The sequence below is a fragment of the Ranitomeya imitator genome, chromosome 2 (genome assembly GCF_032444005.1).
Source record: "Ranitomeya imitator isolate aRanImi1 chromosome 2, aRanImi1.pri, whole genome shotgun sequence".
NCBI classification, from domain to species: Eukaryota; Metazoa; Chordata; class Amphibia; order Anura; family Dendrobatidae; genus Ranitomeya; species Ranitomeya imitator.
The window spans coordinates 237,947,342-237,962,115 of record NC_091283.1 but is presented as its reverse complement, the minus strand read 5'-3'; positions in this window follow the sequence as shown (position 1 = coordinate 237,962,115).

The window sequence follows — 14,774 nt, the reverse complement described above, 5'->3', positions numbered from 1 at the left end:
TGAACCTAGGGAATCCCGGCACAGTAGCGCATGCGCGTCTGCCGTAGCGGGGATAGAGATGTCCCAGGGTATGTGAGTGAACTGTATCTTATTCTTGATACGGGGGAATAAAGCGTAAATGTATGAATTCATACATATACCCCCCTAAGGTGTCTGTACACATTGCCGCATGGAATCAATAATCCATCCAATATGCCGCATACTTAGTCAGCACCCCAAAAACAGGACCTGCAATAGAACACCGATCCTGTTCACCAAACGACATGATTCATGGAAAAACTCAGCATATTATCATACCAATTAAGTTACAGTAGACAAACAGAGGGTTGTCTACTTTTAGTGTATGACCATATCAAATATAAACTGCGAGAAACAAGGACGAGAGAGCCTAGAAAAACCGTAAGAATTTAAATACTGATTTGTTAATATACAGAAATATATAGGGTAAAAATTCCTATGCGCGGGACACCACCATCCATCACCAAAAAACCCAAAGGAGGGAAAAAGTGACCCTAGAATATTACCCTATCATAATATCCCTACTCTCCTGTCCCTGCCTGTCGCGGAGGTTGGCACCCTACAAAGAACCCTGCGCAAGTGGCGCCCCCACTCGACGTCGGCTCACCCAAAACTATCTCTCCCTATAGCACCCTCATATCTACAAAGGACAGCTATAAAGAAAGAAACACAGATAGGGGGGAGAAAAGGAACTGATTTATTGATACCCAAGCCAAAGTCTGATGAAGACAATGTTATTCGCTTCATCACTAGATATTCCAATGGGTCGAATTATGTCAGAGAAATTCTTCAGAAACATTGGCCCATCCTGCAGATGGATAGGGATATAAACAAACATGTCCCACCGGTACCTCAGATCACATACAGAAAGGGCAAATCTCTTCATGACAGATTGGTTCACAGCCATTTTGACTCAGGTAACAGCCTTTGGTTAACGACAAACCAGACTAAGGGTTGTTATAAGTGTGGTGGCTGCAAAAGCTGTGCATCCATCAGACCCTCAAAGAGCTTTATAAGCAATGTCACAGGTACCACATACACAATTCGGCATTTTATCAACTGCCGGACCAAGGGGGTTATTTACAAGGCCACATGTGATTGTAACCTGGAGTATGTGGGTAAAACAAAAAGGGAGTTTCGTAAGAGAATTGGTGAGCACCTCCGTGATATTGCTAATAAAAGGGACACTCCTGTGGCTATCCACATGAATCAGTTTCATCAGGGTAACCCCGATAAGATCTATTTCGTAGGGATTGACAGGATTATACCTCCACCAAGAGGTGGCGACTGGGACAGACAAATATTGCAAAAAGAGACAAGATGGATATTCATGTTGAAGACTGTACAACCGTTAGGACTAAATGAGACACAATCATACAGTTGTTTTCTGTAGTATGTATTTAAGTGGTCCTGTATTTTACTATTTTTTCCACCTCTTTTGTGATTATATCTGATAGGGTTTCCAATTAGGGCAAGCCGTCGTGGAGTGGGGGCGCCACATGCGAAGGCTGTAGGGTGCCAACCCCCGCGACAGGTAGGGTCAGGATCTTAGGGATTGTTTATATCGCCTAATTAAGGATCTGACCTTAATAAATATTTTCAAATTATTGGAAAATCCTACAGTTCCTTTTCTCCCCCCTATCTGTGTTTCTTTCTTTATAGCTGTCCTTTGTAGATATGAGGGTGCTATAGGGAGAGATAGTTTTGGGTGAGCCGACGTCGAGTGGGGGCGCCACTTGCGCAGGGTTCTTTGTAGGGTGCCAACCTCCGCGACAGGCAGGGACAGGAGAGTAGGGATATTATGATAGGGTAATATTCTAGGGTCACTTTTTCCCTCCTTTGGGTTTTTTGTTGATGGATGGTGGTGTCCCGCGCATAGGAATTTTTACCCTATATATTTCTGTATATTAACAAATCAGTATTTAAATTCTTACGGTTTTTCTAGGCTCTCTCGTCCTTGTTTCTCGCAGTTTATATTTGATATGGTCATACACTAAAAGTAGACAACCCTCTGTTTGTCTACTGTAACTTAATTGGTATGATAATATGCTGAGTTTTTCCATGAATCATGTCGTTTGGTGAACAGGATCGGTGTTCTATTGCAGGTCCTGTTTTTGGGGTGCTGACTAAGTATGCGGCATATTGGATGGATTATTGATTCCATGCGGCAATGTGTACAGACACCTTAGGGGGGTATATGTATGAATTCATACATTTACGCTTTATTCCCCCGTATCAAGAATAAGATACAGTTCACTCACATACCCTGGGACATCTCTATCCCCGCTACGGCAGACGCGCATGCGCTACTGTGCCGGGATTCCCTAGGTTCAACGAAGACGGTGAGCGGCTGGTACAGTCTGGACAAGCTCGAGCAGCGCGTCACACGCCAGGTGGGCGGGGCTTATGTCAGCGCGGCACGAGCTTAATCTATAAAGGACACAGAAGGGGGAGACCCGTAATGGCAGCAGCATTCTCCCCTGATGAATCCGCAAGGAGGAAACGCGTCGGGAGACGCTCTCTGCAGTACCACTCTGTAAAAGACTAAGGGTCAGGATATGAGGTGGACGAAGAAAGAGGATCAGCTGGTGATGAGTTGAACACGCGGTGAGATCTAACCAATTTACATGGTGGTTACATGACTGATCTCGTGTATCACAGCGTTCCCGTTACTATACCCCACCGTCATTAACCCTTTTAAGAATGCCACAACTGAATCCTTCAGGGAACACTCATAGTATATGTAAATGAGTTAACATGTATCCCTAAGTTATATGGAAGGGTATTATTTTTTATTGTTGGGCATCTCACTATGCTGCATATGTGGTCTGCTACTCTGCACTGACGTTATTCCCATCTGGGTATATATATTTTGGTAGAGCAATGATATGTTGTCTACCAGTGATATACTATAAGTACATTCTTTGGTTTAATAACCAGCTGTGACAAGGTGATACTCTGTTTGTATAGACATAGTTATAGCTATTATACCTTCATATAGAGGTGCATCCTGTGTCATAAATATATTCATGTCCAGCTGGTTGGTTCAATAGTTGGCCCACTTTGCGTGAGCCTGTAAGACTATTGTGGATTGGTTACTCAGTATTGGCACGGTCAGTGCTGCAGAATATATGTTATTTGTCTGTCTGTTTCTCGTTTTTCCTTTCTGTGTAGGTAATAGGGCACATACCACGTTTGGTTCTCTATTTTGGTTTGTCTTATTATTTTTTATTTTTTGGTCTATAGTCAGGTCCTATTTGAGGCCTATTTTTAATACATACCTAATAAAGGTTAAATTTTATCCTTTTGCTACTATACGGTATAAATATTATTGGATAAATACACCACGCTACTTATATATATTTATTTTTGGCATGGCAGGATTTCTCAGCACAGGAATTGATACCAATCAGTGGGTTACGGAGGCAAGGGAGGTTTTCTCTGAAAGATCTTATACCCAAAAAAAATATGTTCCCTCATTTAATGCGGCATTTAAAGAGCTGACCAAAGTATACAAAGATCAAATTGCCTCATGGTGGGAGGTACAAAGTTTAGACAACTACATTAAATCTGGTATTGTTCCCAGACATCTAAGGATCACCTTGGCACCTGGTTATCGTTATAAAAATCCCAGTCTGTTAGCTAAATGGGAGAAGGAGGCCACGGCGAGTTCTCTTAGATTGATGGGACTATTATTAGAAGAAGAAAAACAAAATTTGAACAGTTTGAATGAATCCCTGAAAGAACATATAGATATAACAAAGAAATTCTCGGCTGAACCTGAATTCTCTAAAAAAGAAATTCAATTACAGAACTCTGTAGAGAGATTCCAGTATCATCTGAAGGATAAAAAACATAAGTTTTTCATAAGAGATCTTCAGGAGTTCAAAGATAATAAAGCATATACCTTTTCAGCCAGTAGATTTCCCCGAAAAACAGAGACTGATATTTCATCTTCAGAGGCAGAAGTTTCAGACAGTGAAGGTAGAGCCGGAGGACAGAGAGGAAAAGGAAAGAATAGGGGGAGAGGTGGTAACTGGGGACGCGGGAGTAACAAAAAATCACCGGTCAAGAACAATTTTTTAGACCTCAGTTATCCACTCAGGAGTCGAACCAATCCCCCAACTTAAATATGCAGGTAGTAAACCTTTCTTCCAGAGCACTATCAGAGATTGAAATATCATTATTAAGTAGGGGTCTTTCTTTTGTACCTAGTTCAGACATGGACACTTTTGAGGTTATTAAGGATGTAAATTTATTTGTAAGACGTCTCAAGTGGAAGAAATTTTTTCTGAGGGAAGAGAGAAAACAATGTGCAGATTTGGGTATAGCAGAGGATCTATTGCAGGATGTTCGGTTGTTGTTCCATCTGGGAGATGTTGATCCCAATATGGAAGGGTTGGGACCTTTTACCAAACTTAAGAATAAAAGCTCCAGTATGCCCCCACCTATGGGAGACTTAAGCTCCATTGATATTTTTTTAAACTTGGTCACGGAAGATCTCATGAGAATATCAGACAAAAAAAGAAAAAATTCCCACAATTTATCCAGAAGTGAAATGAACTGTCTGTGTAATTTGGAAAAGGACAAAAATATTACCATCAAGCCCTCAGATAAAGGGGGTAATGTGGTGGTAATGGATACTATTAAATACCGTACTCTATGCCTTTCTCTTTTGGAGGGTGAGGAGGATTATAAGATACTACCACATGGCCCCCTTAAACAATATGAGTGTGAACTCAGATCTATCGTTGAGGAGGGCTTCAGAGAAGGAGTGTTAAGCAAGGACGAGAGGGAGTATCTGGTACCCAAGCATCCGGTTACTCCAACTTTTTATTGTCTTCCAAAGATTCACAAGGGGACCAATCCCCTAAAGGGGCGCCCGATTGTTTCAGGAAACAACAGTTTGACAGAAAGACTTGGTGTTTATATCGATAAGATCTTAAAACCATTTGTGGGAGCTCTGAATTCTTATGTGCGGGACACCACTGACCTCTTGCTTAAATTGGAAGATGTTTGCCTGGACCCAGACATGATCTTAGGCAGCATTGACGTGGAGTCACTATACTCTTCAATACCACATGACAAGGGCCTAATGGCTGTGAGCCACTTCTTACATACCAGAGGCACACAATATAACAGACATAATGATTTTGTGATAAAGGCCCTAGAATTTTGTTTGACCCATAATTTTTTCCTGTTTGACCGGAAGTACTTCCACCAGCTCAGGGGCACTGCGATGGGCAGCCCTTGTGCGCCCTCATATGCAAATTTGCTCCTGGGCTGGTGGGAGGAAACGGTAGTTTTTGGAGACACTTTGACCCATCCTGAGGAGAGGATAATTTTGTGGCTAAGATATATTGATGATGTGTTTGTAATTTGGAGAGGAGAAGCCACTGATTTTGGCAACTTTGTTGAGGGGCTAAACATCAATGACCTAGGCCTGCGCTTCACTTTTGAAGCCAACAACACTAGCCTGGCATTTTTGGACATACGCATTAATAAACGTCCTAATGGTGAATTGACCACAAAAACACACAGAAAGGACACGGCCACAAATTCTCTCCTCAGGTGGGAAAGCAGTCACCCTGCTCCTCTTAAAAGAGGGATCCCTAAGGGGCAATATTTAAGGGTGCGCAGAAATTGCTCAAACAATGAAGTGTTCCAGGAACAAGCCATTGATTTGAAGCATCGGTTCTTGGAAAGAGGATATCCGGAGGGGGTACTCAATAAGGCCTACAAAGAATCTCTGAAAAAAGAAAGGAAAGATTTATTGATACCCAAGCCAAAGTCTGATGAAGACAATGTTATTCGCTTCATCACTAGATATTCCAATGGGTCGAATTATGTCAGAGAAATTCTTCAGAAACATTGGCCCATCCTGCAGATGGATAGGGATATAAACAAACATGTCCCACCGGTACCTCAGATCACATACAGAAAGGGCAAATCTCTTCATGACAGATTGGTTCACAGCCATTTTGACTCAGGTAACAGCCTTTGGTTAACGACAAACCAGACTAAGGGTTGTTATAAGTGTGGTGGCTGCAAAAGCTGTGCATCCATCAGACCCTCAAAGAGCTTTATAAGCAATGTCACAGGTACCACATACACAATTCGGCATTTTATCAACTGCCGGACCAAGGGGGTTATTTACAAGGCCACATGTGATTGTAACCTGGAGTATGTGGGTAAAACAAAAAGGGAGTTTCGTAAGAGAATTGGTGAGCACCTCCGTGATATTGCTAATAAAAGGGACACTCCTGTGGCTATCCACATGAATCAGTTTCATCAGGGTAACCCCGATAAGATCTATTTCGTAGGGATTGACAGGATTATACCTCCACCAAGAGGTGGCGACTGGGACAGACAAATATTGCAAAAAGAGACAAGATGGATATTCATGTTGAAGACTGTACAACCGTTAGGACTAAATGAGACACAATCATACAGTTGTTTTCTGTAGTATGTATTTAAGTGGTCCTGTATTTTACTATTTTTTCCACCTCTTTTGTGATTATATCTGATAGGGTTTCCAATTAGGGCAAGCCGTCGTGGAGTGGGGGCGCCACATGCGAAGGCTGTAGGGTGCCAACCCCCGCGACAGGTAGGGTCAGGATCTTAGGGATTGTTTATATCGCCTAATTAAGGATCTGACCTTAATAAATATTTTCAAATTATTGGAAAATCCTACAGTTCCTTTTCTCCCCCCTATCTGTGTTTCTTTCTTTATAGCTGTCCTTTGTAGATATGAGGGTGCTATAGGGAGAGATAGTTTTGGGTGAGCCGACGTCGAGTGGGGGCGCCACTTGCGCAGGGTTCTTTGTAGGGTGCCAACCTCCGCGACAGGCAGGGACAGGAGAGTAGGGATATTATGATAGGGTAATATTCTAGGGTCACTTTTTCCCTCCTTTGGGTTTTTTGGTGATGGATGGTGGTGTCCCGCGCATAGGAATTTTTACCCTATATATTTCTGTATATTAACAAATCAGTATTTAAATTCTTACGGTTTTTCTAGGCTCTCTCGTCCTTGTTTCTCGCAGTTTATATTTGATATGGTCATACACTAAAAGTAGACAACCCTCTGTTTGTCTACTGTAACTTAATTGGTATGATAATATGCTGAGTTTTTCCATGAATCATGTCGTTTGGTGAACAGGATCGGTGTTCTATTGCAGGTCCTGTTTTTGGGGTGCTGACTAAGTATGCGGCATATTGGATGGATTATTGATTCCATGCGGCAATGTGTACAGACACCTTAGGGGGGTATATGTATGAATTCATACATTTACGCTTTATTCCCCCGTATCAAGAATAAGATACAGTTCACTCACATACCCTGGGACATCTCTATCCCCGCTACGGCAGACGCGCATGCGCTACTGTGCCGGGATTCCCTAGGTTCAACGAAGACGGTGAGCGGCTGGTACAGTCTGGACAAGCTCGAGCAGCGCGTCACACGCCAGGTGGGCGGGGCTTATGTCAGCGCGGCACGAGCTTAATCTATAAAGGACACAGAAGGGGGAGACCCGTAATGGCAGCAGCATTCTCCCCTGATGAATCCGCAAGGAGGAAACGCGTCGGGAGACGCTCTCTGCAGTACCACTCTGTAAAAGACTAAGGGTCAGGATATGAGGTGGACGAAGAAAGAGGATCAGCTGGTGATGAGTTGAACACGCGGTGAGATCTAACCAATTTACATGGTGGTTACATGACTGATCTCGTGTATCACAGCGTTCCCGTTACTATACCCCACCGTCATTAACCCTTTTAAGAATGCCACAACTGAATCCTTCAGGGAACACTCATAGTATATGTAAATGAGTTAACATGTATCCCTAAGTTATATGGAAGGGTATTATTTTTTATTGTTGGGCATCTCACTATGCTGCATATGTGGTCTGCTACTCTGCACTGACGTTATTCCCATCTGGGTATATATATTTTGGTAGAGCAATGATATGTTGTCTACCAGTGATATACTATAAGTACATTCTTTGGTTTAATAACCAGCTGTGACAAGGTGATACTCTGTTTGTATAGACATAGTTATAGCTATTATACCTTCATATAGAGGTGCATCCTGTGTCATAAATATATTCATGTCCAGCTGGTTGGTTCAATAGTTGGCCCACTTTGCGTGAGCCTGTAAGACTATTGTGGATTGGTTACTCAGTATTGGCACGGTCAGTGCTGCAGAATATATGTTATTTGTCTGTCTGTTTCTCGTTTTTCCTTTCTGTGTAGGTAATAGGGCACATACCACGTTTGGTTCTCTATTTTGGTTTGTCTTATTATTTTTTATTTTTTGGTCTATAGTCAGGTCCTATTTGAGGCCTATTTTTAATACATACCTAATAAAGGTTAAATTTTATCCTTTTGCTACTATACAAGATTGCCATGTGCAGGCATGTACTATGGAGGACAGAGAATGAACTTCAATCCAATATTGCAGCCAGCATGCAGCCAGCGGGTAAGGAAAGGGTGAATCAAAAACCCCAAAACCCCGCCTCCATGGCTGAAGATTGTTCCCTCCAAATCCAGGTGACAGTGTCCCTTTAAGGTTGAAGGAAGACTATAAGTCCATCTAGTTCAACCCATAGCCTAACCTAACATGCCCTAACTTGTTGATCCAGAGGAAGGCAAAAAAAAACCATGTGGCAAAGAGTAAGCTCCACATTGGGGAAAAAATTCCTTCCCGACTCCACATACGGCAATCAGACTAGTTCCCTGGATCAACGCCCTATCAAGGAATCTAGTGTATATACCCTGTAACATTATACTTTTCCAGAAAGGTATCCAGTCCCCTCTTAAATTTAAGTAATGAATCACTCATTACAACATCATACGGCAGAGAGTTCCATAGTCTCACTGCTCTTACAGTAAAGAATCCGCATCTGTTATTATGCTTAAACCCCTTGTCCCTGTTTCAGGTCTATGATTAAAAAGATCATCAGAAAGGTCTTTGTACTGTCCCCTCATATATTTATACATTAAAATAAGATCACCCCGTAGTCTTCGTTTTTCCAAACTAAATAGCCCCAAGTGTAATAACCTATCTTGGTATTGCAGACCCCCCAGTCCTCTAATAACCTTGGTCGCTCTTCTCTGCACCCGCTCTAGTTCAGCTATGTCTTTCTTATACACCGGAGACCAGAACTGTGCACAGTATTCTAAGTGTGGTCAAACTAGTGACTTGTATAGAGGTATAATTATATTTTCCTCATGAGCATCTATGCCTCTTTTAATGCATCCCATTATTTTATTTGCCTTTGTAGGAGCTGCCTGACACTGGCCACTGAATATGAGTTTGTCATCCACCCATACACCCAGGTCTTTTTCATTGACGGTTTTGCCCAGAGTTTTAGAATTAAGCACATAATTATACATCTTATTACTTCTACCCAAGTGCATGACCTTACATTTATCCCCATTAAAGCTCATTTGCCATTTATCAGCCCAAGCTTCTAGTTTACATAAATCATCCTGTAATATAAAATTGTCCTCCTCTGTATTAATTACCCTGCAGAGTTTAGTTTCATCTGCAAATATTGAAATTCTACTCTGAATGCCCCCTACAAGGTCATTAATAAATATGTTAAAAAGAAGAGGGCCCAATACTGACCCCTGTGGTACCCCACTGCTACCCAGTCCGAGTGTGCTCCATTAATAACCACCCTTTGTTTCCTATCCCTGAGCCAGCTCTCAACCCACTTACACATATTTTCCCCTATCCCCATTATTCTCATTTTATGTATCAACCTTTTGTGTGGCACCGTATCAAAAGCTTTTGAAAAGTCCATATACACTACATCCACTGGGTTCCCTTGGTCCAATCCGAAACTTACCTCTTCATAGAAACTGATCAGATTAGTCTGACATGAACGGTCCCTAGTAAACCCGTGCTGATACTGGGTTATGAGGTTATTCCTCTTCAGATACTCCGGTATAGCATCCCTTAGAATGCCCTCCAGGATTTTACCCACAGTAGAGGTTAAGCTTACTGGCCTATAATTTCCGAGTTCAGTTTTTGTCCCCTTTTAGAGTATTGGCACCACATTTGCCAGTCCTGTGGTACAGTCCCCGTTATTATGGAGTCTTTAAAGATTAAAAATAATGGTCTATCAATGACTGTACTTAATTCCTGCAGTACTCGAGAGTGTATCCCATCCGGAGATTTGTCAATTTTAGTGATTTTTAGACTCCGCCGCACTTCCTGCTGGGTTAAGCAGGTGACATTTAATGGGGAATTTTTATCACTAGTCATTTTGTCTGCCATGGGATTTTCTTGTGTAAATACTGATGAAAAAAAGTCATTTAGCATATTGGCTTTTTCCTCATCCTCATCCACGATTTCACCCAGACTATTTTTAAGGGGCCAACACTATCATTTTTTAGTTTCTTACTATATTGGAAGACGACAACACTTTATTGAAAATTTTAAAATCAGGTTGTGCAGTAGTAGCCAAGAGAACTCAGACCATTGGTAATATTTTATCCAATCCACAATTTAAGAAAAAATCTGATAGACATATGTGGCTTAATTGTAAAGGGTTTTTCAGATGTGGAGAAAACCGATGTAGGATGTTCAAATTTGTAGCAACGGTAAAACAATTTAACTCAGATGCTTCCAAACAGTTTTGAATCAAACAATATTTAACATGTTGTATATATTATTTATTGCTCTAGTTGTAATAAAATGTATGTGGGTTGTAGCACCAGAACTTTGAAAAAAACGCATCTGAGAGCATTTGACTGAAATCTGACACTTCTGATTCTTTCTGCGCTATGTGCCAGGCTTCCAAACATTTTATACAGCAGCATTGAATACCTCCTCATTTCAAGTATATGCCATTGAAAAGGTATTTCTGGGACAAAGAGGAGGTGATGTCAGAAAACGTCTTCGAGATCGTGAAGCTTTCTGGATGTTCAATCTGAACCCGTGTGTTCCACAAAGATTAAATCTTCGGAGAGAATTACTGTTTCATTATTATTACCATGGTATTTTTTCCTTCTGCTTTGAAAAATTGCTTTATTTCATGTTTTGATGCGTCATCATTATAATGTCTTGTGCTTTTTAGAGATTCATTGTTAGTTTTAGAATCACGTGATATATTTGGGGGGTTTTGATATGTTTTGTATAAATCGCTGGATGGTCATTTTATGTGCAATTCTGAAAAGAACACGGTCGTGTTCGAAGCACGTTGCTGCGGATTTTTCATGCCATGTCCATTTTACCAATTTTAGATTAAAGTTTAATAGCCTTTTCATCAGCTGGACTATTCCGTTTTTTTTTTTCATGTTTCCATGTTAAAACTAATGGTGTTGTTCAAAAGTACAACTTGTCTTGCAAAAAACAAGCCCTCACATGGCCATACTGACCCCCCCAAAAAAGTTATGGCTCTGGGACAAAGGGGAGCAAAAAACAAAATGCAAAAATGAAAATACCTCCAGTCATGAAGGGGTTAAAGAAAACTTTTTTTTTTAAGTGTATACACTTCACAACAAACACTTTTCCATATATTTTATTATATATATTTTTTATCTCAAATTATTCATCACTGTTTTTTAAACTTTTATCTTTATAACTTTAACCCCTTAGCGACCGCCGATATGCCTTTTAACGGCGGCCGCTAAGGGTACTTAAACCACAGCGCCGTTAATTAACGGCGCTGTGGAAAAAGTGAATAGCACCCCCCACAGTCCAATTTTCTCCGGGGTCTCGGCTGCCGGGGGTAGCCGAGACCCCAGAGAACATGATTCGGGTCGGTTTTCACCGACCCCGCTTTTGCGTTCGCCGGTAATTAACCGTTTACCGGCGATCGCAAAAAAAAAATCCGGATTTGCTTTGTGTTTCTCTCCCCTCTAATGTGATCGAACATTAGAGGGGAGAGAAATAGGGTCCCCCGAGCCCCCCACGGTACCTTATGTACTGGAGAAGGTGCCCCCCCGGTCCCCGACCCTCCTCGTTCTCCCGGCTCCAAAATGGCGGGCGCATGTGCAGATGCGCCCACCAAAACCTAGCTTCCCCCGGTGTATTGGGGTCGGTTTTTACCGACCCCTGGAGCAATCGCAATCCCGGGGGTCTTTACAGACCCCCGGGATTGCGATCGCTGCAAATAGTTTGAAAAAAAAAATGCTTTTCATTTCTCTCCCCTCTGATGTGATTGCACATCAGAAGGGAGAGGAATAGAGCCCCCGAGCCCCCCACCATACCTCTTGTAGTCCTGCGTGCCCCGGTCCCCAGCCCACAGCTCCTGGCCCCCCTTCTTCTTCTCTGTTGGAAGAAAATGGCGGGCGCATGCGCAGTGCGCCTGCCATGATCTGCCAGCAGAGACTCAGCAACCTATGAGAATTTTCTCATTGGCTGCTGGGTTTTGATTACTGTAATATGTCCTATTACAGTGATCAAAACCCCTAATATTTAATAAATATGGCAGCACTTGGGATGTACCTCTCTCTTCTCTCCTTGTAGTTGTTCTAGGAGAGAAGAGAGAGACTACAGTTCAAGTGCTGCCCTGTCAGTTACAAAAAACACTTTTCTATATCCGCCAGCATCCCATTTACCCACCCCCGTTATCCGTAATCCCTGCATCTTCAGCAGAGGATTATTAAAAAAAAGAAAAAAAATTATAATTTTTTTTTTAAAAAATTTTAGGGTTAGGGGAGGAATTAGATAAAATGGCCCGCAGAACTTTCAGCGCGGAGCAAGCTTACAGCCTGCTTTGCTCCGGCAGCGAAACAGATTCTGTCTCTGAAGCTGAGCAGCTTTCAGACAGTGATGACGACTCTTCCTCCACGGGATCCCCCAGCCCGGTGGTAGCGGAGTTGGTCGTCACTGCTGAAGCTTCAGAGGCAGGACCAAGTACCGCAGTCCCCCCCACTGCTGTGGTATAATGACACCTCATTTTCCCCTCAAATTCCCCCTTTTTCTGCAGTCCCTGGAATAAAAGTAGATGTCGCCAATTTTACCCCCATTGATTTTTTTGAAATTTTCATTAGCCCCGAAGTCCTGCAATTAATCGTCCACCAAACAAACCTATATGCCCGGCAATATATTTCCCAAAAACCCACTGCCTTTCATTCCCGTTCCTGGATCCCCACAAATGTCCCCAAAATAAAAAAATTCTTAGGCCTCACCCTGAATATGGGTATAGTAAAAAAAAACACTCTCCGCTCTTACTGGGCAACAAAAGCTGTCCACTGCACCCCTGTATTTGCAGCCATCATGTCCCGAGCCCGTTACGAAGCCCTGATGAGATTCCTCCACTTCAGTGACAATTCCCAAGCTCTCCCAAGAACTGACCCCAACTACGATCGGCTAAATAAATTAAGACCCCTAATTTCCCTCCTAAAAACTTCCTTTCTAAATTCCTATACCCCAGAGCAAAATGTGGCAGTCGACGAGTCCTGGATGAGCTACAAGGGCCGTCTGTCATTCCGCCAATTTATTCCCTCCAAGAGAGCCAAATACGGCATAAAATTATACAAAGCTTGCGAGAGTTCATCAGGGTACACATCAACCTTCTTAAATTATGAAGGTAGGGACCGCCAAATAAACCCCCCAAACTGCCCCCAGACAATTGGTATCCCAGGCAAAACTGTCTGGGAGCTAATGACGCCCTTTCTCAATCAAGGGTACCACGTGTATACCGACAACTATTACACAAGCATCCCCCTATACAAATCCCTCCATGCTGCAAATACAGGGGCCTGTGGGACAGTGAGGAAAAACAGAGTGGGGTTTCCGTCACAGTTGGTGTCCAGACGTTTGGAGAGGGGGGCGTCATTCTCACTTGCAAGTGACCAACTTCTTGCAGTGAAGTGGAAAGACAGGAAGGACGTCTACATGCTTTCCACACTGCATGCGGACACCACTGTGACGGTCAGAGAAAGGGGTGCCACCAGGGACAAAGAAAAACCTGTCTGCGTCACAGACTATAACAAACATATGGGTGGCGTAGACCTGTCAGACCAGGTTCTGCAACCATACCTGGTCAACAGGAAGACCAGGGCGTGGTATAAAAAGGTGGCAATCTATCTAATTCAAACTGCCACATATAACAGCTTTGTCCTATATAAAAAATCTCAAGGACCACTTACGTTCCTGCACTTTCAGGAAAAAGTAGTAGAGAGCCTCATATTTGAGTCCATGGCATCGGGGGAAGCCTTCGACTCTGAGGATTCCCGGAGACTTGCAGAACGCCATTTTCTTCACCCTGTCCCTGTCACTCCCACCCAAAGGTATCCTCAAAAAAGGTGCCGAGTTTGCAGAAAGCATGGCAGACGGAGTGATTCCCGATTCTATTGCCCCACATGCCCATCCCAACCAGGCCTTTGTATCTACCCCTGTTTTGAGACCTACCACACCACCTACAATTATTAGTTTGTTTTTTTTCAATAATTTTTATTTTCTGCTTACTGGCCCCAGTAGTACAATTTGGAACAATTGATAAATAATATTTTAATTAGTAGATCCCATTTTACCACATTTCACAATTAATTCCAGAACTTGATCAATCCCATACCAAACTACTATCCCAACAAATTCTCATCCACGTACCCACGTCTGTACGCTCTAGTGTGGACCCCACAAATGTTCTTGCAAAGTCAGGTCATCTGAAAATTCTACGACTCGATCAATCCCATACCAAACTACTATTCCAACAAATTGTCGTCCACATACCTATGTCAATAAGCGTTAGAATGTGGACCCCAGAAATGATCTTGAAAAGTGAGATCATCTGAAAATGAAT